Here is a 23,781-nt window from a genome sequence, read left to right on the forward strand (position 1 = left end):
TAATTAATTTAGTCAATTTTAATAGATTTTTATATACGATTTATAATTAAATCTATATTTTCTATAATCTATTTTATAATAAATTGACTTTCATTGTTAATATCAGATTATCTCAGTTTATAATTTTTCTTTATGCTTCATAATTCATTTTATATGCAAATGAAATAATATCTACATTCTATCAGATTTTCTAATTAAATACTTAATCTATAAAGATCTTTCTCACACTTAAAAAAATTCAATTTGCATCACATGAATACAACAAGAACAAAAATTTTAAATTCAAAGACATCTTAAAATATTAAATTTTTCCTATCTTTTCACTTGCATTTTTCACATTCTTACAAAGATATCTCGATCATAAAAAAATTATAAATAAAACCAATTCACCAAAAATAAATTTCCGATTCTTTTAATCTTAAAAATTATCTCTAAAATCTCTCTAAACTTTTCAATTCCAAAAATCTTTTCGATGCAATACTTTAAAAAAAAACACATATTCCTACAAAATTAGCTCGGGTACCTCGGGCTCGCTAGACCCGTACCGCAGCCGACAGTGGTCTTCACAGCAGGCTGCAGCCCCTGAGGTAAAGAAACAAACGTTCTATTTCCACGAACGCTCGCTAATAGCTCTCTAAACGATACAAAATTAAGCAAGCACGTATGTTAAAACCTTGGAAACTCGATCTCAAGTAGAGAAAGGTGATTGTCCTTGCCCTTGCTTCCTAACTCGCACACACGCAGATCAAAAGAGCATGAAAACTCGCGTGACGAGGCGAATTTCAACGAAACCGCTCGACTCGATGCGCCCTTGAATCAAAGGATTCATCACATCGAGAAATTTCAAGCATTTCCGGCCGAACGTGGTTGATGAAGAGGCGCGTGTGCTCACGCACATACGAACCACTGGTTAGCGTGACAGTAATAAATTTACCAGACTAAAAGCTTTGCGCTGGACTCGACGTTACCAGCCACCGAGATACTTGGTCCCGTGTTATTAATTTCGCCCTTATTCCTATGGGATTTAACGTAATTCTGTAATATTCGGTAAATTAACTGTCGGGAAATTATTACATTCGGATTATACGTTCGACTACCCCTGGAATATTCGAATGACTCGGAATATTCGTAATGGAAATCGTTTTCATTCTCGTTTAATTAATACAGTTGGTGAATTGAAATTTCAACGAGTGAATTATCAATTAATATTTTCTTGAGTTATTTGAGTTTATTTAAGAGATATATTAGTGATATTTTGAAGGAATAAATTATCGATTGGTTACGTAATTTTATGTGAGAGATGAATTTTGATCGGTATTTTCAAGGGATGAATTATTGATTGGTTATGTAATTTTATATGATTGATATTTTAAAGGAATAAATTATCGATTGGTTGTGTAATTTTATGTGAGAGATGAATTAGTGATTGGATATTTTGAAGGAGTAAATTATCTATTGATATTTTTTTCGTTATGTAATTTTATATAAGATATTGATTAAAATTTGGATAAAAATATTTAACTTCGTCAATTGATGTTTCACAATGAATATTAAATTGGAATTATTCTATGCAATATTTGAAAATATTCATTTGATAATATGAATGGTGAATTAATATTTCAAGCGATACATTTCACATTTCATATTTCGAGAGTGAAATTTTATATGTGGAATATTGACTTATATTGAATGAAAATATAAACGTAACTTAGAGTTTTTATATGATAAAAATATATGATAGAAGAATTAATATGAATGAAAAATTAAAATTTTAGTGAATGAATTATTAATTGATTTTTCATTTGTGTAAAATATTAATTAATCTTCAAAATTATTCTTCAGCGAAGATCAATTATTGTCTTTCAATCTGTACGTTCGCAGAATATAATCTCATTTGCAATTTGAGCAGACAAAAAATATCGAATATCTTCACCACTACCAAAAAAAAAAAAAAAAAAGAAAAGCAAATTTCACATAAAATTAATTATTCAAATTAAAATGCTCTTTTTATCATCTTAACCAAAATCTAACTAAATCTATTAAAATCAAAACTCGTTGAAAAATCAACTAATCGGAACAAATCAAAACCAAGTACACATATTGTAACCTATAAGCATCAAAATACCTTTTCAATATACATATTAAAACCAATCAAAGCATTAAAAATGCGTAATTCGATTAAGAGGATTAATGACCACATAATATAATCAAATCAATTTCATCCCTTGCTACCCACCGTTAATCAAAATTCAAACAGCGTGCAACCCCATCCAAACGACAGATTTCAATCTCATCGAAATATTTTCTCTCTATAAATAACTCTTTTACTTTTACCATTCAACCCGGATACCGATGATACTCCATGAAATAAGCTCTTTCCTTCCACCCCTCGCTCTAATCTCTGCTACGACCGTGTTCAATATTTAATCGCGATCGGCGAAAGTGTAGATTGCCAATTTCGTTCCTAACTAAAAATAAACTTCGAGCGTCTCGTTTTAATCCCACCCTCTCCTATTCCGATCCAATCCTCTCTTATATGTTGGTATACGAGAGTTGCGTTGGATCGAGAAAATTATTATAATGGATTCGATAATTGAGAAGTTCTACCGATAAGTTTTAGTTTATAAGATTTATAGCCGGATCCGAGAATTTTTGTGAATGGATGGAAGTTTAATTGTGCAAGATGTCTCGCGCAACTGGGCTAAATGGTAACTTTAAAGTTTTTTAAAATATAAGTTGAAACTGGAATAAACTGTTGAGGATAGTATTCCAAACTTTGTATTTTAAATTTGGCGAAATCCGAATAAAGTTTTAGTCTCTATTTATATATTTAATTCCATGAATTCATCGCATGTGATAATTTTTCTTTTTTTTTTTAAGAAGAAAAGGAAATCTTGATAATAAAATTAGGAAAAAATTAAAACTAACAGGAAAATAATTGATTAATTCTTCTTTCTTATTGCTATGAAATATTTTTTATTTTTTCACTCGATAATCATTCTTTATTTTCACCTTCTAATTTCGACTTCCTAACCAAATATCCTCGAATCGAATTAGAGCAATTGGGGATTATCGGTCGTCGCGAAGCAAAGTCGAGAGAACAAAGACCGTATCCCCAAGGATTTTGCAATGAAGGAAGTTCAAGATACAGGAAGCAATATCGGCTGTGTATATGGAAATCATGGGATATAAATGGATAGTTGGCCAACGAATGAATAAGATGTTGCGTTGGGATTCTGAGAAAATTAAAGGGAACTTCGGATCTTTTTGAGACGAAAAGAGAGAAACAAATGGAAATCGAGGATTATATTAGATCTGTGGAAAATTTATGAGCTCTGATCGAAATTCCTTCTACTTAAAATATAAAAACTAACTAAAAAAATAAACATAAAACAATTAATGTAATTCCTATATTTCAAATTATGCTTTATTACAATAAATTATTCATAAATGTCATCTGTTTCAAAATAAATTTATTTTAAATTCCTTCAAGCTTACTTCTCGAACTTTAACATATTTCATTTTTATTCTAATTTAAGACATCTACCTGTTATATCTACCCACACGCGGATAAATAATTAACTTGCAAGAAAAAAATTTCCATTCCATCGACTTAACTTCAACTCTATTATCGAATATTTTAAATTTCACTTTGGCGTAATTATTATGTATTATAATAAACCATCGGATATTAAACAGTCATCGATAAGGGCGCAAATGATTTTCTCGAGACAATAAGTGCAATTCGCGGGACAAAAGCGTCGCGAAATCTCGTGAACAAAAGACGGAACAATAGATGTCTCCCTTTTCCGTCATATCAGCTCGGGCAACGCTCGTACACGCTCCTATCAGCGCGGTCCATACAAGCGTGAAGCCGATTTTTATTCCTGGTCGGAGGAATCGACGATGATGGCCACCTCATACCTGATTCCGATCAATGTACCGTGCTGTGCTTCTACTCTGATTGATTTTCAATCGATTGAATTGTGTGGAAGAATTTGAAAAAATTGATTTTTTAAAATGAATGACATCAATAATTGTAATTACTTGGAATATATCAATTATGAAGAAAAGAATTATAAAGAATTATGTTAAGATTAGAAAGATTGAATAAATAATGAATAATGATTAAAAAAGTTTGAATAGTTTGTTGAAATTTCTTTGAAAACCGTATTAAATGATTATATTGTGTATGTGAATGATGTAGTTAATAGTTGAAAAAAGATACGATAATAAAAATATAAATATGGTATATTTGGAGAAATATAATAAAGAGAAATATGAAAATTTAGAAATTACGAAATAGAAAAGCTTATATAGATTTTAAATAAACGCAAAAGGAGTAATTACAAGATTTGTGCAATAATAATAATAAATATGAATAGCAAAAAAATGATTTATTATAATATTTAAAATGTGTGTGTATTAGTTTGCACGCGTATCTATATAATAAAGTGGTTTTAAATTTGGAATAATAGACTTGCAAATGTAAAAAAGAGAAAAATATAATTAAGTAATTTTGTGAATTAGTTGGATATTCATATTCAAAAATTTGTATTGAAATTTCTGAAATTCACATTGAAAAATTTAATCTGAAATGTTATATTCTATTTACGGAAATTATATAATGTGTAGTAATATTTTAAATATATAATATTGATAGAGTTAATTTCAATTCAAGAAATATATTGATAATATTTGAATTCAAAAAAGAATTTTAAAATTTAGAAAAGCACAATATTATAGTAAAACATTGCTTCACAATTATATAAAATAATATAATATAATTGTATTAATAATATATTAATATTATTAATTTAATAAAATATATAATATTTTATTAAATAATATAAAATTACATGCAAATAATAATAATTTGAAATTTTAAGTGCGAAATATACAACATTTATAATAATAAAATAGTATGATGAATAAATAACAATAAAAAAAAGTTCTTGTAATGATACATTTTTTTTACATTACATTTATAATAAATTATATAAAGTGTTTCAATGAAATAATTCAAAAATTGAATAATGTAAATAACAATCCTACAAACTTGATATTAAATATACATACCATTATTAATAAAAATGCTGTTGAAACATTGATATAAATATCAATATCCATTTTTAAATCTTCAGTTTGGAAAAAAACATAGAAAACACAAAAAAACTTCTCTCATGAATGAAGAATTCATAATCTGAAAAACAATCAAAATACAAAATAATCATCTCGATTAAATATGATTAAACGTAGAATGATAAAACGCAAATAAAATCGAAATAAAATCAAGATATTTCGATATAAAAATTCGAAACCAGATTATCTTGGATTCAACTGATCGTGACACGATATCTCTGTACAATTCCTTTATTACATCCAATGATACACCACAGTTACATACAGCCATTCAAATATAATATTCGCCATCGTTCGTCGAAACCCTGGAGAAAATTCTTTCTTCTCCTCACCCTTAAAAATTCCGCTTGAGCGCGTTTACCAGGAATTTGCATTTTCAACTTCTGTGAGAACTTTTACCAGAGAGTTCAAATCTTCACGATGTTCCATGTGTTCCGGTTGCAGCCGTGCATCACGACTATAACTTCCGGTAGCTCGCGCGCGCGCCAAGACAATGCCTCCTGTCTCGATTTCTGTGCATACCAATGAAAATCGCAATCTTTTTCAACGACGAATTTTCATCCTCGATTGCGTCCCTAACGTTAAATCTGTGCTCGAAAGACCGGTCTGAAGAAAAATACGCAAGTTGCAGATCTCTCTCTCTTTTTTTTTCTTTCAATTTTCAGTTCTCGATTTCACGAATCAATTTTATTATTTTTTTTCGTTTTTTCGTTTTTTCGGGTATTTAGACATGTAGCAATATAAAGCATAGCGAAAACACAAGCGCATTAGAATTTTATTTTGTTAATGGGAAGTGCAATGCAATCGAGATCGATCTTATTTGATTTTCTCAGATGCATGATTCGTTCCTTTTTTTTGAGAGAGAGAATTTTTTCTGTATTTTTTTTCTTTATTTTTTCTTTTTTCTTGTCAGTACAAAAATGGAAATATGTGTGGATTTTCTTTCCTTTTTAATAATCTAATAGATTCGATTGTTAAATGATTACAATTTTCGAAAAGCTATATATATATGTATATATATATATATATAAATATGTATATGTATGTATACGCTGTAAATGCTCGAAAAAGTGAAATCTAGCATCGAAATAGGTCGCGCTTAGAGAGTATGGGAGTTGTTAACGTTAATGTCTACTTTTTGGCCCCGCGTTAATGAACGAACTCGACGTTTCCTGCAAAACTGTTGTGTGTTATGTATTACGAAAAATGCTCAAAACTTATTGTGTCCGATTAGTTTTCTCTTTATTTCTTTTTTTTTTTTTTATTTATTTTTCTCTAAGATAGAATATAGTAAAAATTTTAGATATTTTTTACCATTGCCTCTTAATATAGAAATATTTTTCCATGAAAAAGATGTATTACTTTTTTATTACTTTAGAGTATCATTAAGTCATTTGAAAATTTTATTAAAAATATTGAATTTTAAACTTATTAATTATAAAAGACAGAAATTAAAAATTAATATCCAAGGAAAATATTACTATAAAAAATATAATTCTGCTCTCTTCATATTTCTTCAAAAGTTCCAAAATTAAGATTAATCACTGTAATTAACAATTTCGAGCAGCTTTCGTACAACTCAATACAAATCAATCATCGTTAAAATTGTGCATTTTATCCTCGTGTATCCATGCAACATGTAAAAACAAAAAAACAAAAAACAAAAAAAGACAAGGAGGAAATTAAGCACCGTAAAAATTGAAAAAATAAAAGAGAAAAAAGAAACAGATTCTCGAAGCGTACACACGTGATTCTACTGAAATAAATAATTTGAAATTAAATCCCGATTGCTTACCGACGACACAAATGGTCGCGAGTCAGACGATTTTGGCAATGTCGATGGAAGTAGCTGAAAAATAAATCGTATCGATAACTCGAACAGTTCTTGGCACGATACACGGACACATATATAAAACAAAACAAAAAAAAAACAATTAAAAGAAAAAAGAAAGAATTAAATAATCAATTAATCGAATTGTGTTTTCAAAAAAGAAAAATGTAAGCTCATACAAGTAAGCTTATATACGAGTTTCGAATCGATCGCAGTCTAATCCTTTCCTTCTCAATCGATTTATAATGGACGTTGTTTCGATGTATACGATAAGTCTCGTTATCTTATATGACAATTTTATAATTATGATTCTTTCATATAGACGCATACATGACAGACATTCGTGCGAATCGATCGAAGATGATGAAACTAGCACACGTGTCAGAAATAATGAGTGCAGGATGTTAAAAAAAGATGATTTTGGAATCTAAAAGCTGTATTTCCATGTGCTTTTAATATGGAAAGCTTAAAATTAAAATGTGTTTTATAATTATTTTAAAAAATTATTAGAAAGTCCATAAAATTTCATTCCCATTTCTCTTAATTTTAATTATTATATATTAACTCTTTTACAGTCTAATCTAAGAGAGAAGTCAAGAATAACATAAATCTTGACAACGAAGGAATAATTTATTTTATTGCTAATTTTATTATACTGTAAAAGAGTTAAAGACATAATGTTGATATTTTATTTTTCTTCTATTTAAACACATTCATCCTTTTTAAATTTTCCTTTTTTAACTCCCTGCACGATAATATCCCGAAGACAAAAATTTGACGAGTATCAAAAAGAAAGTTTCTCATTTTAGGGAAACGTTCCATCGATGAAAATTTAAATCTGTTCGGGATATTAATATTCCTGTAAATATCAGAAGTATAAATTGCAGTTCCAGGTTTTTTCGTGTCATATCGACGTATATTTCCATAGTCGATATCTCGACAATCAGCGGTGCAACACACAAGCTTTCGCCAACGACAAGCGAAAATTTCATTGAAGCTTTTCTCGCAGAAATTTCGTGTATATAGGTCCATCTTTCGTATAGAAATGTTTTTGGATAAAACATTAATGGAAGAACTTATTAAAGAACTGAATAAAAAATGATATTGATTAATAAAATGAAAAACATGAATAATTTAATAAAATATTCGATATCCGTTGTTATTAGTTCTTCGATTAAGTTTATTTTATTCAATATAGTTTATTTAAGAATGATTGGAACTATTAAATTCTAAAAAGATATTATTAAAATATGAAAATGATAATTTTAAAAAATTATGATAATGAAAAGATAATTTACGATTAAAAATATGAATGAAATATAAAATCAATGTATAGAAAGACTTATAGAGTAAAATGATTTACTTGTAGATATCGATATTAATTCTTAAAAAATAAAATTAGGATTATAAATATTTTAAATCCAATTATTTTTAAATATTGATACGATAGAACCTATTTACAATTAAACTTTTCATTCTTAATACGTTCAGTGATATTTTCATTTCATCAATCAAGTTGAAGTAACAAAACATAAATACCTATTGATAAATATTTAAATCTGTTGTTTAAAATACAAAACTTAAAAATTTATACATATAACACTAAACGTGTTAAGAATATATACAGAACGTCCTGATAAAATTATTAATAAAATTTGAATATTTAATATTCTACTCGTTCCGAGAGTGAAGAACATCCCATAGACATAATAAATGATCAAGCACTTTGCTTCTTTCAAAAATACATAACAAACTTACAATAAACAATTACTTCAAATTTTCCAAACATGAAATGAACTGCTAAAATATTTAAAATCATGATACTTTCACTAATTTCAAAATAATTTCATTCCAAAATGAAAAATTCTTAAATCATTACAATATGACGATGAATGAATTAAACCAATATTAATATAAAAAAACAATATTATCTTAAATACATTATACATTATAAATATAAGAAATAAATATCCAAAATCTTTTCAAACATCGTATTGAATAAAACCTTCGAATACCATTAAAAACCAATCTAAAATTCCTATTCTAAATCACAAAGAAAACGCAAAAAAAAATAAAAAGTATTCATCTTAACAATTAAAACATTTTCATCCATAATACGACTGATTCACTCTCGCAACAAGTAGAACATAACCGAGATTACGAAGGACGAGAAGCACTTTTGTCAGAAAAACTCAAGAGTCGTCAGCTTGAACATCGATCGTGAAAAGCTGTCTCGAAACACGACATCTTTCGCGCTGATTGTAAAATAAATTACATACGCAACATCGTTCATTTGCGGACGATAGACAAAACGAAATCACAAAACGGCGATACTCACACCAAGCTGGTGTATACTCACACCGAGTATATTAACAGTGACGTTCTAACGGCCGATATGTATGTTGCAGAATTTACATAAGTCGATTCTGAAAAGAAACATTAGCAACAATGTAATTGTAATGCTCCGATACATATTATCGCGGTTCGAGATTTGATAAGAGAAAAGGAGATAAGATTGAAGAGAGAAAGAGAAAGAGAAAAAGACATATATAGGTGAGAAGATAGAAAAAAGATTGAGAAGAGGAAATAGTTATCGAGGAAAGGAAAAAAAAAGATAGCTCGATATATAATCATCTCTCGTCGGCAATGGGAATGGAATTCTTTGGATATTTACATAATTTCATATAGCTTTGTAAATTTATTCTGGAACGTTGCCGGATCGGGGTGCGACGTTATGCAAATTAATTCACGAGCTGGACAACGATTTTTAATCGCGTGTTAAACCGACGATAGCGAACCATCGATGCATACACCAATAGGATCTGATCAATTGGAAACCCGGTGAAATAATAGTCCATGCTTTTTTTTTCTCTCTTTCTCGACAGGTCGTAATTTCACTTCCGTTTCAATGATAAATGAGAATGATAGTTATTCGAATACGATTGAGATAATATTTTATGTTTATCTGAATTTACCGATGCGTCTCTAATGGCAGTACGAGATTGATTGGAATGTTTGATTTATAATGAGGAAAGAAGTTGATAGAAAACAGAGAAAAGGTTTTTTTTTTAGAAAAAATTGGTGCAAGAAATTGAAAAAATGATATTGCATGAGATGTGAAAAAAAGTTAATTAAAAAATTGATTATAATATTTTAAATATAGTAAGAGAAAGGAATGATTTAATAATATATAAATATTCTATATTTTAAAAATAAAATGATATCTCATTTGAAAAATATTATATATCATTGTACAATCCATTATTTTCTCTATACCATATCAAGAATCTGATTGTTGAATAAACAAATATCAAAAACTTCAAGTTATAAATTTGGAACCGATAGATTCTTATCATCCGAAACATGTTTTCAGTAATAAATACGATAGAATTCGCAGAATGGACCTGCAAATTGCAGAGCACGCGACGATTATGTCGAATTCTTTCACGCAGGAACGAAGCTGTGTATCTTGAGAACGTGAAGGTTGACCTATGTAAATTAATTCCCTTATCGATAAGTATAACCTTCACTATTTTTTGACGATAGAAATAGAAATACCATTTAATCGATATATATATACATTATACATTAAAAGAAAGGAAAGGACATGTTTTTTGCATACCAAAATTTCAAACTTTAACTCTGAATTCGTTCGTTTAATTAATAAAATCAATAAATTAATTAATGTTGTTTAACATATTCATTTATAATTATCCATTATAATTTAGTTTTTCTTTTTTTTTTTTAGTATTTGATAATATCAAATCGTCTTAATCCCTTTCACCATTCCACTATCACATTCGTCACATTATAAAGTAGTTAAATCCACATTTGTCGTCTCGAACACAACGTGAAACTTAGTGGATTATAATCTGTCTCGTTTGAAAAAGTGGATTCGCGATTCAGACTGGAAATAAGCTGCTCGTTTATAAGCAGGATTTCCATGGTCGACAAAAGATGCTTGGCGGAAATTTAGGTTAACTTTCGATATAGAACAACCGTTTCGAAACCTTCACATAGAGGATCCGATGAATCCCTGACCTATATCCTTTAAAACATCATATCGCCATTACGTGTGCCTCGCACACGAAAAATCTATATATTCGTGTATGTTATACTACGCGTATATACGTGCAGACACGTGTATAAGATATCCTGGAGGACAGATCTTGAGAATCGTGGTAGATATCTCGATGTAAAGAAGTCTCGTTTCCTTTGCGAATAAGGGAACTTTCACTACGGAAGGCCGGCTATGGCACCGGTGAAATTCGATAAAAGTCCAGCTGGAAAATTTTGTTGCTGGCATACGACAAAGGCACGCGAAACCTGCCACTTTGATCTTGATCCCTTTAGAAAATCTGATTTCCAGTTTTGTACATTTCTTTGACGCGACGTTCGTCATCTCTTAACGCGTTTATGAATCGAAAAAAATGATTTTTCCACCGATTTCTTTCAATTTGTCAAAGAGGATAATTTATTCTATTTATTTGTATAATTATATAAAAATAATTTTAATTGAATAAAACGAATCTTTAATAGCAACGTATAATACATCAAGTCATCATATTTATAAAATAACTCGATATATTATATAATTTAATCTCGAAATATTAACAGTGCAAATATTAACACTCATGTTGAATTCTTTCTCTGTTTTATGAAGAAACGCATAAATATAGGATTTCATGAAGTTTGAGAATTGCGTTACCATGCTTGCATTCGAGGTCTGATGAAAGGAATAAGACTCGTCTGAATGAACATACGTGATCCTTTTCTCTTACTGAACACGAATAACTTTAAGGAGTTAAATCGTGTTCCTCGTGGTGGCTTAATCCTCGCTCAACAACAGCAATTTGGTCCACTTATGAACATTTCTGATGTTTTCACGGACATGGAATTCACGTTTAATTTCACTATCGTGTTAATACGGTTCAGGAGAGACAGTGAATAGATCTTTTTTTTCTTTTTTTCCTTTTTCACTAACAATCGATCTGATTTCGCGAATAGAAGCCAATTTGGAGAAATTGTAGATGAAATGACACATGTGGTTCTTCAAGATCAATTTTTGAACAAAATTAAATTGTAAAAAAGACAATAATAAAAAAAATTGTGAAATGATTTTTGATTTTTTGAATAATATAAAAGAAATTATATCATCATCATATATATCATATATATGATATATACAATGACAAAAATTATTATTTATATATAACAAATAAATTTCAAACAATGTTTTTTAAAACATACAGTACAATCTTTTCGCGTAATAATACCAAACAATATAATCACCGTCCACAAAGAAAATCAATATTCAATGAGATAATGAAACGAGTAAAAACTAGTAATAAAAATAAAGAAAAAAAAATTGCCTGCAAACCAAGCAGAAAATAAAAGAAAGAATATTAAATAATTCTATCAGAGAATCCATTTTCCATAAATGAATCGACTTTTCCTCTCACAAAACGAGACAAGGTAAAAGATACTCTGGGAAACATATCGGTCTCGTTAAATTCTTCCACGCAATATCACTTTGTCGGTTATCTCGGATTTTCCGTAATAATGCGATGCACGTATAATGATGAATAGAAAAGAGAGAGATCGAGAAGGTGAAAAGTTGAGATAATTACGTGTTGAGAAACGGACCGATAGCGGGTCGCCAATGAAACAAGAAGTCTCTACTCCTCTCGCAAACGAAGCTGATCCGAAGAGTTGGAACTCGGCCAGAAACGTTCGGCTAATAACAACTACCGGCAACGACCTTTTCCTGGCCAATCGAAGTTTATTCCATCGGTGAGAGTAATTTTCCTTGTGGCCGCCGTTAAAGATCGCCGCCGATTTTCCTGTCGTTTCGGTCCTTTTGTTCTTATCGGTGTTGAAATTTCGTTGTGAAATACCAGGTAATAAGATAAAAAAGTCGGAAACAGAAACGGAATGATTTTCTTAACCATTTTAAAATTATGGTATTTTTATATTTATATTATATCGTGCTGATAATAATTGTATTTAGTATTATAATTGTAATGTTTGATATTGGAAATAATAGTGGTAGATTTATAATGGAAAATTGATTTAATTATTGTGAATGGAAAGACGGAATTGCAACATTGAAATTTAATTTTATGTGATTTATAAGCTATACAAAATAATGTTTTAATGTGATCTAATTTAATTTTAATTTCAATGTGTCGATAATTAATTTTATAATATCGTAATTCAATAATATAATTGATTTAATATTCTATGTGCGAACTGCTGAATATTTACTAATAAAATTTTAAAATTTTTTTTATTTCTTTTGTGATTATCAGAAATTAATATTGACAAAAAGTTTTTTAGAATCAACTAAAATAGAACAATTTGAAAGTTGATATAATTGATCCAATTTTTCTCTTTAAATTTTACTTTTGTTCTTCTCCAGATGTGAACGAAACAATAAATTCGTGAAAATATTGTCGTGAATGCTATTGTTCTATGATTGTAAATTTCCTTGATTCTTTGCAGATCGATCTCGGATTCGATTATTGTTAATCTTTTTTCCGAACGAATTATCGCATTATACTTACAGCATTATTGAAGTTTAATATTATCTTGCTTTAAATTAAATATATAATTTCTATATTCTCCGAATTATAATATTTTCTAAAATAATTTCAAAACAATAAATTTAACACTAACAAGAAATCTACAAAATGATTTGGATCAAAAAATCAATTGAATTTACTAAAATAAAAATTTAATATTAATATCCTATTAAAATGTAGTCGCCAAAGCCTCTGATCTTTAAACACAAGGGAAGGACATAATCAAGAATCCAGTTAAACTGCGCGAAATTCAATTATTTCGAGTGTCACGAAATTCTGTGTGCACCAACAAAACAGATACGTGTCCTCTCTGTTCAAACTCTAGGAGAACTTAATATCACCATGAACAATGGCGGCCGAAAATAAACGATTCGTTTATCCATTCCAGACTAAATTAAATAATGAAAATACGGATATTCGAACGGCATATACAAAGAAAGAGAGAGTGTTTTCTTTCATTTCAATATTCAAAACGAAACAAACATAGTACAATTAATCTCACTAACAAACCACAGAATTTCATTTAGGAATTCGTCGAATAAGTTTAATTTCGAAACAGCTTCGTTCCACTTCCAAGAATAATCGATTTGTAGGTATTTGTATCGTTCCCTGTGAGTTATTTCATTAGAAATTATCACGGTTAAACTGAAACCATTCATAGTTGTCAATAAGACATTAATAGTTTGGTTACACCACAGAATTAATATTGAATTAATAGTTATTCATCAAAGCTATCCTTTGTTTGTCAGAGATTTTAAATGAAAATTTGTTTTTCGATGAAAATAATTATATTAATTGATAATTTTTTAATAAGCTATAGATATTTGCTGAATTGAAAATTTTCATTGTGTTAAACTAAAGATTCATGATAGAAGAATTAATAATCTGGCTATATTATAATAGAATTAATATAGAACTTGGTTTGTCTTTGTTTTGTTTGTTTATCGAAGATTGAATATTTTTATTTTCAATTGGAAATTTGTTTGATGAAGAATACGCGTTAAGTGGCAATTTTTTAAAAATATTCAATAAGGATTTAAGAGTATTTGTAATAGTCATGAGAAAATTCTATCTATGTCGCTAGGAAGATCAATCATACACCTGAGACTTGGTAGATGGGATTGCTTATCTTGTTCACATTGTTGAGACTGAAAAATCGACCACATTTATGATAAAGAAGTGAGAAATAAGAAATAAAGAAAAATTTTTTAGTATTTTGAAAAGTGTATTGTATATTTTAAAATTTCTTATCTTTTCTAATTTTTTCTTAATATTTTTAATTTAATCTTTTCACCCAATATTCAAATCAATCAATTTTTTTCATTATTTATAGTTCCTAGAAGAGTTAAGTATGAAAATTTTATTTATAAAATAATGAAATGATATCTTTGAAAGGACATCATATTTTAGATTTGCAATGATAAATGATCGAAATTATACAATATCTGGCATGCAAACTCAATACACGCAAACCATAAATTATCGCTCAAAAGAAATAAAAATGTTATCCATGAGAATAAAAAAACGAAATATATAATCATAATAATATTACACGTATAGTATAGTATTAAAAATATATATAATCTATATATTAATATCCTTGGACTATTTCTTTTAGATAATCAATTTTTCATACTCACTTCATGCTCACTTCATATATCGAATTTTCTACATATATTGAAATGAAAATAAAATTACACATACACGTGATCAAAGAAAAATATCATTAACAAACAAAGAAAATAGATAGAGGTGAATCGCATAAATTGACAATTTGATTATGAAGCATAACTTCTTGAATAAACCAAGAACACGAAAAAAATGGAATATGCGTATAAAAGTGTAATAATAATCGTATGTTATTCTTGGGAGACGACCTCTACGATGAATCATTTTTAATCGAGCGAAACCTATAAGTACCTTCACCTTTTTGCCTATGCGAATTGTAAAGAACTTTAATTTATTAGTACCTTGCATATAATTTCGAATGATATCTCTTTTTATTTTTAAAAAATATTATTTTCAATTTTTTCAGTTGTTCCAATCTTTAAAATTATATTCACCATTAAAAACTTTAATAAACAAATAAAGAATAATTAAAATCCTTAACTCGATTCGCATTAATACACAATCTTGCGTGTAGCACGAAGATCGTTAAAATTCGAGTTAACACGAATTTCGTTCGGTAATCTTACCTTCGAGACGACAAGATCCTTAATAAACAACTAATGTGTCATTCTATGACTGTATTGCGTGAAATCCTCCATCAAATCGTTGTACGAGCAACGTGACATGAACTTAGCCTCCAGTCTAGCATAGCTATATCGGATCTATCAATTTAACGCGAGAAATTCAATAAACACATCGAGGTGATCGACCGATCAGCATATACACATGATGCAAGTTTGCAAATGGTTTTACCATCATCCTTATGATCAGACATGATATTTAATGATGTCACACATGACATGCAGCCGATCTCGTGGTTGACGACGAATTCACTTAGTGATGACAAAATTAGGACAAGGGATGAGAATATTGAGTTATGAATTTAATGAGGAAATATAATTTAGAATCTTCTTACAAAATTAATGATATTTATGACTAATGAATTAAAAGTTGGATTATAAATTTCTTTTCTTTAATTTTACTTATTGTACTTCGTTTCTTTTATTCTTAAGCTTGATATATAATAAAAATTTAAATACTGATTATTTATCAAATTTTAATCTTGTATTTTGTCATGTTTTATTTTTCAATATTATTATTCCTTGTTGCTTGATATATAAATCCTGATTTTACTTTTTCTGTCAAAAATTTCAAATAGTTATATATTCTTCTTTCATTTTGAAAAAAATATAATGTCATTTATTTATGTAAATGAAATAATGAAATTAATTATACGCGATAATATTTTCTCTTTCATGCAAAGCATGTAATATTTTAATCAATTTTGTATACGAAATTCATCTACTAAGTTGTTCACATATACGCTGAATATATATACGCTTGTGAAAGTAAAGAAAGTACTATGAAACGTAGAAGTCTCGCGATCATCAATAATTTCGACGTTGCTAACTTTGGTCTTTCGTTTAATTTTTTATTTGCCTCGACTGTATTCGCGTCAACATCGATATCAACATATTCTACGATTTCTGTTCTATTTGATAACAAGCAGAACGCGCTCGTGAAAGAAACATCAATTTCAACAAATTTTCTATGAATATTCTACTACGTAAATAATTTCGCGATCCCTGAAATATTCATTAACGTCTCATTCATTGTCAGATTTTGTTTATTCACAAAAATGATTCAATGAATCTGATAATTGTTCAATCGAAAATCTAATAATCAAATCAGATATTATTTAAAATAAGAAAAAAATATTTAAAATATTCCTTTCTGCAAAAAATCATTCGCCCCAATAATATAAGAAATAATATCTCCTCTTTTTCCCTTCCTGAGATTTTAAATTATTTTTAAGATAAAAAAAAATAAAAATTAATTGAAGATTATTATTAAAAATTCTGAATAATATAAGTATATATAAAATTTTGAACCATTAATCGCATTCCAATTGAACCGATTTATTTGCCAATTTACACGTCGAGATATTTAACAATTTGAGAAACCTCGGTATCGTGAAATCCAATTCCATCGACAATGAACGCAAAATCACGGAAACAATCGGTGAAAACGATTTTCAATCCATCGTAAATCCTGAATGCGACAGTTTCGAAAGTCGTTACGTGGCCACATACAATCTACATGAATGATATCGCAATTTCATCGGGCAAGAACAATCTGGGACATCCTCAGGATCGTCACGAAGATTTAATGAATTCTTAAGACGAACGATCTAAACTGCAACCGCCTCTTCTTCCCTCATTCTTTTCTTTTCTCATGTATATCAAGCATAGTCCGAAAATTTGTTTTTCTTTGAAGTATTCTCGACTATAAATTATTCATCAGATGGAAAAAGTTGATCTATTCAGGCGTTTCTTGTTCTAGAGTGAATAAAAATTGCTACGAGACTTGAATTAGGGAAAAAAATTTAATTGCAAATACGAAATGATGTTTATTACAATTGATAGAATTTTGTTAATTTAATTTAATTTTACTTTTGATAGAATGTTAAGAAGCTTTTATAACTTGTATAAATTTTTTATATAAATTTTATTTTTTTTTTTTTTAATTTTGAAGAAGTATAGAAATTTATGGAATTAAATGCATCACTGCTCTTCCTAGCAAACTAATTATTCGTTTGACCAACAATGATTGATATTCATAAACTTGAATTTAATAACATCCAATTTGATAGCTAACGTTTGCATTACACGTTTTAATTACATATTATGTTAATAATCAATATTCATAATTTCAATCAATTGAAATTATTTTAATCAGTAATAATTCAGATGACGCGAAATCGCGTTACGATTTAATTATCTATTTGCTTCACAAATCAACTTTAATAATATTAATTAAAATTATTTTTACAATATTTTCTGTAAAATTATAATTTCACTTATAAGTTCGAAATTATCAAATAATACTAATATTCTTTTCTTTTTTAATTAAATTTCTTTCTCTTTTTTTTTCACAACTCAAATTAATATTATACGCTAATAAAACTTGAAAATTTTGAAAAAATTGAATCAATTATTTTTTGTACAATTTTCATTCAAGATAATTAACCATTTTCTACTTATTTGCTACCATACTTATTAATTTTAATTAAAAATCCAAATCATCACTTTCTCTCTAAATTTTACAAATATATTATGCAAATTTTGTTATGAATACACACATTGTTTCAAAATATCTACTTGTTCGAAATTATTTCACACATTTATGCATTTGATCCACGAAGATACATGGATTCCCTCGTTGCAATTTATGAAAGGTATCGTAATAGAGCTCTCGATGCAGTTTACTCGCTTCATTTCGACTGATTACATAATATCGTTCTCTTAGCTGAGCTAATAGATTTCGTATACAGGCAAGAAGGAAAGACCTTCGAGAAAAGCTTTTGAGAACGAACAATACCGAGAGCATTGAATACGGTAACCCGTATGCAGGCTCGATACGGATTTTAGGTCATACTCGAGGAAATTTCACGAACAATTATTGACATTCTTTTCAATTTTATTACAGGAGACTTAACCAGGATGAATAGTACGTTCTAGCTCTTCAAGATCCAACATTCTTCATAATTTGCTCGCTATAAATTTCGTGAATTTAATAAATAGAAAAGTGGCTTTTTAAATTGATAAAATATTCCAATCTTCGAAATTTTAACAAAAAAAAAAAAGATTTGAAAATTAGAAAATCATAACTGAAAACTGAATATTAGAAACCTGATAAAATAATTCAATAAATATGATAAATATAAAATGAAATAATTCAATAATGGTTTCTTCAATTAAAAAAGAAAATTGAAATTAAAAAAAAAAGGATTTAAAAAGAAGATAGTAGAAAGATTAAAAAAATATACAAACTACTAAAATAAAACTTCTATTAAAATGAAAGAATTTGATATAATAAAGATTTTTAAGAAATAACAATTAATTATTAAAAATTTCATGTTGAAAAAATTTTACTTTAAATTATAATAAAATTCAATTCATTTTGACTCATTTATGAAAATTTTTTATGACTCAAATTATAAAAAAATTCATTTTACAAAAGAAAGTAAAAACTTCTTGAATTTCTAAGAAAAGAAATATCTTCAATAATTATCGATTATAATTCTTCATTTATTATTCTTCATTTTCTCGAAACGTGCAACGCTAATCTCTAATGGACTGAATCTTACAAAAGCTAGAGTTCTTCGCTATCCTGGATTTCCAAAGGATCGTAACTGTCAGATCCTTAAGTAAAACCCTCTCCATGAACCGTAACAGAATGAAATTTCTACACTTCTTTTTACGATTGGCACAATATAAAATCATTCTAGAAAAGGACATCCGTGAAGATAAGGGAATAATTCTTTAGAATAATTCCAACTAGAGATGTAATTTATACTATCGTAATTTACACTATCAGATTTGAGAATCGCAAAATATAATAAATTTTTATCACAATTAATCCAATTATTCCAATATTTTATATACTATTATATATTATTATTTCTATCATATGTTATCTTTTTATTCTAATTATATTATCAAGATAAGATGCGTTTATAGAAATATGCAAAATTTTATAATATGATATCATTGCAATATTATTATCAAAACTGAACTTCTTTTTTTTATTTTTTAATCAATCCTTAACACATACATATATATATATATATATCATAAAATTTCTCAAGAGGAATTGACTCTAAATTTTTTTCATATCGCATCAATATTCGCACGAAAACATTTTATAGCAGAACAATAGACAAAATGCTTTCGAACCGTATCGCGAATGGAAAGTAACCCAGTTTAAATGCGGAAATGTGGAATCGTGGAAAATATGAATATTCGGTGGAAGGACGCAAGGGATGCAGAAATGTAGGTCTGTGGAAAAAGAAGGTGGATACAATGGCATATAAATTCGTGGAGGAAAACAAAAGAAGAACGAGGAAGATAACAGTTTTGTTCCTACTGAAAAATACAGCGAACTACGGGAAATGAACAAACGATGGTGGATGTAGAAACTGAAAAATATGGGGAAGAGTGGAAATGGAACTCGAAGAACGATATCGGATAGCCTTTGTGTACTTTATGCAAATTGTGAAACATGATCGGAAATAAGATGACAAAGGTTAATAAAGCTTCCAAAGGTTTGAAAGGGCACCTTTGTGAAATTTGCCAGTCACGTTTCTTGTTTTATCGTTTAATAGAATCTCTACTCGATACCTTTCATCTTTTCGGTGTATTGATAACAGCAAAGATAGATAACAGTTAATGGACCTGAATGTTTCTGTTTGACAGGTATTATGTAAGAACCAATTTTTGAAGTGATTCTACTGATTTTTTTTAATTTTTTAATTATTTTCTATATATAAAAGAATTAATAATTCGTTACAATGTGAAGAATTATTAAAATATTTGAACGATGAATTATTTCTATCGTGAATCGTATAAAAATCGTATAAAAGTTAAGAAAATAATGAATAAATATATTAATCTTTTGAACAATTTCAAATTTCATATAATTTTTCGCAACCTATTTACTCTAAAAATATAATAGTTCGATTAAATCAATTAAGTGAAATCGAACACATCTCCACCTCTCTAATAATCACGTTGCTTTGAGCATCCGGGTAATGTCCAGGTTGCGTAAGCAACGTTCAGTCAACAATCCATTGTTGCTTCTATCGAACGATCCTTGTACATGTCTAGGACCCTTATTATGTTCGTGTCGAACTTCAAACGCTTACGTTTAATCTATTGAACTGATTGATAAATATTAAATATCCTAAATCTTCCCTACTTTAAATTGTGTAGATATACAAGATAAATTATCATTAATAAAGTTTTATTTTCTTGTTTATCTATCTATTTTTCTAAGAAATGATAATAAAAAGAACAGAATAAATGAAAACAAATCTATCTACTACTAGATAAATTGATATTTAAATTAATAATTTTAAAATGTAGATACAATCAAACTAATAATCATTGTAACTTTGTCTCGATATATTATTATTTATACAAAATAATTATGCAAACAAGAAAAGTGATAAAACTAAATGATGAACATTTAACCTATAAAATTAATCAAATATTTTACAAAATGTTACATAAAAGTGCCACGTTAAATAGTTACAAATATAAACACTGCATCGCGATTCGAGCATTTATCAAAGTGAAACCATTTTCATGGCGATTTTAATGAATGAAAGTCTGAGAACCGGATTAAAAAGCAAGGTTTTCATAAATCGTCGAGCAAGTGAAAGAAATTCTCTCAAATATGTATTCGGTTAAAATGCAAATAGAAGGAAGAATGAAAATCGAAAATAATTGATTTCGCTTTGTCTTCATTCACGATTTACAAGATCAGTTTGCAAATTTTCACTGAGATTGTGAAAGGGATTCCTCTTTAAAATGCATCCGTCAAAGGTAATTTTTATCGATAGACGCATAAAGGAAGGTGATACAAAGAGCAAGAGTCACTGTAACAGCTTCTTTTCACCACGTGTCAAAGGAGTCTAATGCTAAAAGAGGGGGTCAAAGCTTTTTAATATCGGATCGAAAGTTTTTTCTTTATCTTGGCTTTTCCTGCTAAATAAATCTTCCGTATTCCAAACCGAGGATCGATTCTATAAAACTTTGAAAAACTTTCATGGACAAATATCAACCGATTAAAGAGCAACGATCTCTCCCTGTTCTTTCCTATATAAACGCCTTGTTAATAAGTTTCCGTTTCGACTGAGTAAGATTCGAAACTAATTACTTTGGAATTAATGATTATATTAGTATTCTTTTGTTCTTGTTCCGGCAACTGTTTTATATCGAAGTTCATGAAATTTACTCAGTTTTGTACATACGTTGAAACAATTATTATGTCTTGCGATCGAATTTTAAACGCGCATTGAAACTACATTCGGTTGAAAATTAAATAAAAAATTAGAATGATTTGAATTTTGCTTGAAAATTTTATATCATCTGTTGTATAATTTCTTTTGTGAAATTTTATATTTTTTTAAAACACATTATAAAATTTAATTTTATAAATATGAATTTTCTTAGCTTTTAAATTTAAATCTGATCTGTTTTAAATATTATTTCCTTTCGTTTCTGATTATTCGATAAATTTGTTAAATGATTCTTATATTTAGTGAGATTGTGTATATTTTCACTATTTGTTTTTGTTGGGAAAACAAACAAATTTTAATATTTCTCCGCGAAATATCAAGAAACGAAAACTCTTTTCATTCTGCGATGATATAACGCTATTCGCATTCAACTTTCTTTCTGCAGCTCTTTCTCCATTTCATCTTTCACTCCATTTTCCTTACATATCATGTTTCTTAACCTGATATTCTAAGTCTCATTCAATTTCTTTCAAACTCACTGTCCAGAAAGATTACGATACAATAAAGCTCCATTTATACGAACAAATAAATAATTTTCTAAAACTATTTTAATTCAAAAAAAATTTTAAGTATTCAATTCATTCAGATAAATGGATTTATCAAATTTATTTTTAAATTATGTGCAATAATCTACTGTGTTACGTATTTTTTCCCTTCATAATATTATATTCATAATTAAACTAACAGTGACCACTAATTCTTATAATTCATAGGAACTCAAAGTTCATTTGATCAAACGACGAAAATTTCATTCGGTTAAATGGAATTCTGCCATAAATTATGCGAAAACGAAACGAGCCAAGCAGGATATGATAGTAAATGGCCACTTACGATAGGTATCGAGTCTTAAATCTTTCAAAAAAAAAAAAAAAAAACTTCCATTCTAAAGAAACTCGTGTCACTGTTCCATTTATTTCATTCTTTTACGAGAGCCTTGCGGTACTTCTCTCGAACAATTCTTTAGAAAGATCTCGTGCCATTTTATAAGAGCTAATCGGAAATTACCAAATTTCGACAGCGAAACTATCGTTGGCCGATTCTTTTTTTTACTTTTTTCCCTCTGCTCCCAGTGCCAAAGGATCATTGTTTCCGCGTGAGTGACGCATACATTTTCGAGGACGCAACAGATTTCCTTCGGAATTCAAGGCGGAAGGACACGAGGGGGTGGCGAGTGGTTTCCGAGGGCGTTTCAACTCGCTCGAAGAAACCTCGTGACCCCGGCCTGGCCGTGATCGAATTAAATCCCGGACATCTTTTTGCTAGTCCTTGCAAGCTTTCGAGTGAGGAAAAGCGATGAGAACAAGTAGAACGTAAATGAAAGGAACAATATTGACAGAAGCAAGGATGAAGAACAAATGTTCGATCGAATGGATTTTTTCATTGATGATACGATTTTTATTCTCTTTATGCTTGGTTCTATACTTCGTAATAAAGTATTCTATACTTCGTAATAAATTCTCACGAATTTAAATACATTGTCAATTAATTTTTCAACGAATTTTTGTTTCTTGTATTTCTTGTTACAATGTAGAAAATTATATTATATTGGTAATTTTGATGTTTAAATGAAATATCTAAATGATTTTGTTCTTTACGATTTTATATTTCAAAATGAAATAGAAAATAAACATTCTATCAATTTTGGAATTAATTTTATAAATGAATCTCTTCGAAAATTTCCTTCTACAATA

At 28.4% G+C, this 23,781-nt stretch overlaps 1 protein-coding gene across 3 annotated transcripts in view; it reads right to left on the minus strand.

Annotated features, from left to right (window-relative positions):
• The window catches only part of LOC107994241 (uncharacterized), a 62,348-nt gene that overhangs the window by 20,799 nt on the left and 17,768 nt on the right, over positions 1-23,781 (minus strand). Inside the window, exons 3-5 of one of the 3 annotated variants that reach the window (XR_009829330.1) lie at positions 9,312-9,399; positions 6,938-6,991; positions 5,358-5,654 (exon numbers count right to left, since the gene is read on the minus strand). The exons of 1 other annotated variant lie outside the window; for it this stretch is intronic. The gene's annotated coding sequence lies outside the window, so the exon portion shown is untranslated. Of the gene's footprint in view, positions 1-5,357; positions 9,400-12,619; positions 12,983-23,781 lie in introns of those variants that run through there. One more of the 3 variants, XR_009829333.1, reaches the window with a different exon arrangement.

The sequence above is a fragment of the Apis cerana genome, linkage group LG1 (genome assembly GCF_029169275.1).
Source record: "Apis cerana isolate GH-2021 linkage group LG1, AcerK_1.0, whole genome shotgun sequence".
In the NCBI taxonomy this organism is placed as follows: Eukaryota; Metazoa; Arthropoda; class Insecta; order Hymenoptera; family Apidae; genus Apis; species Apis cerana.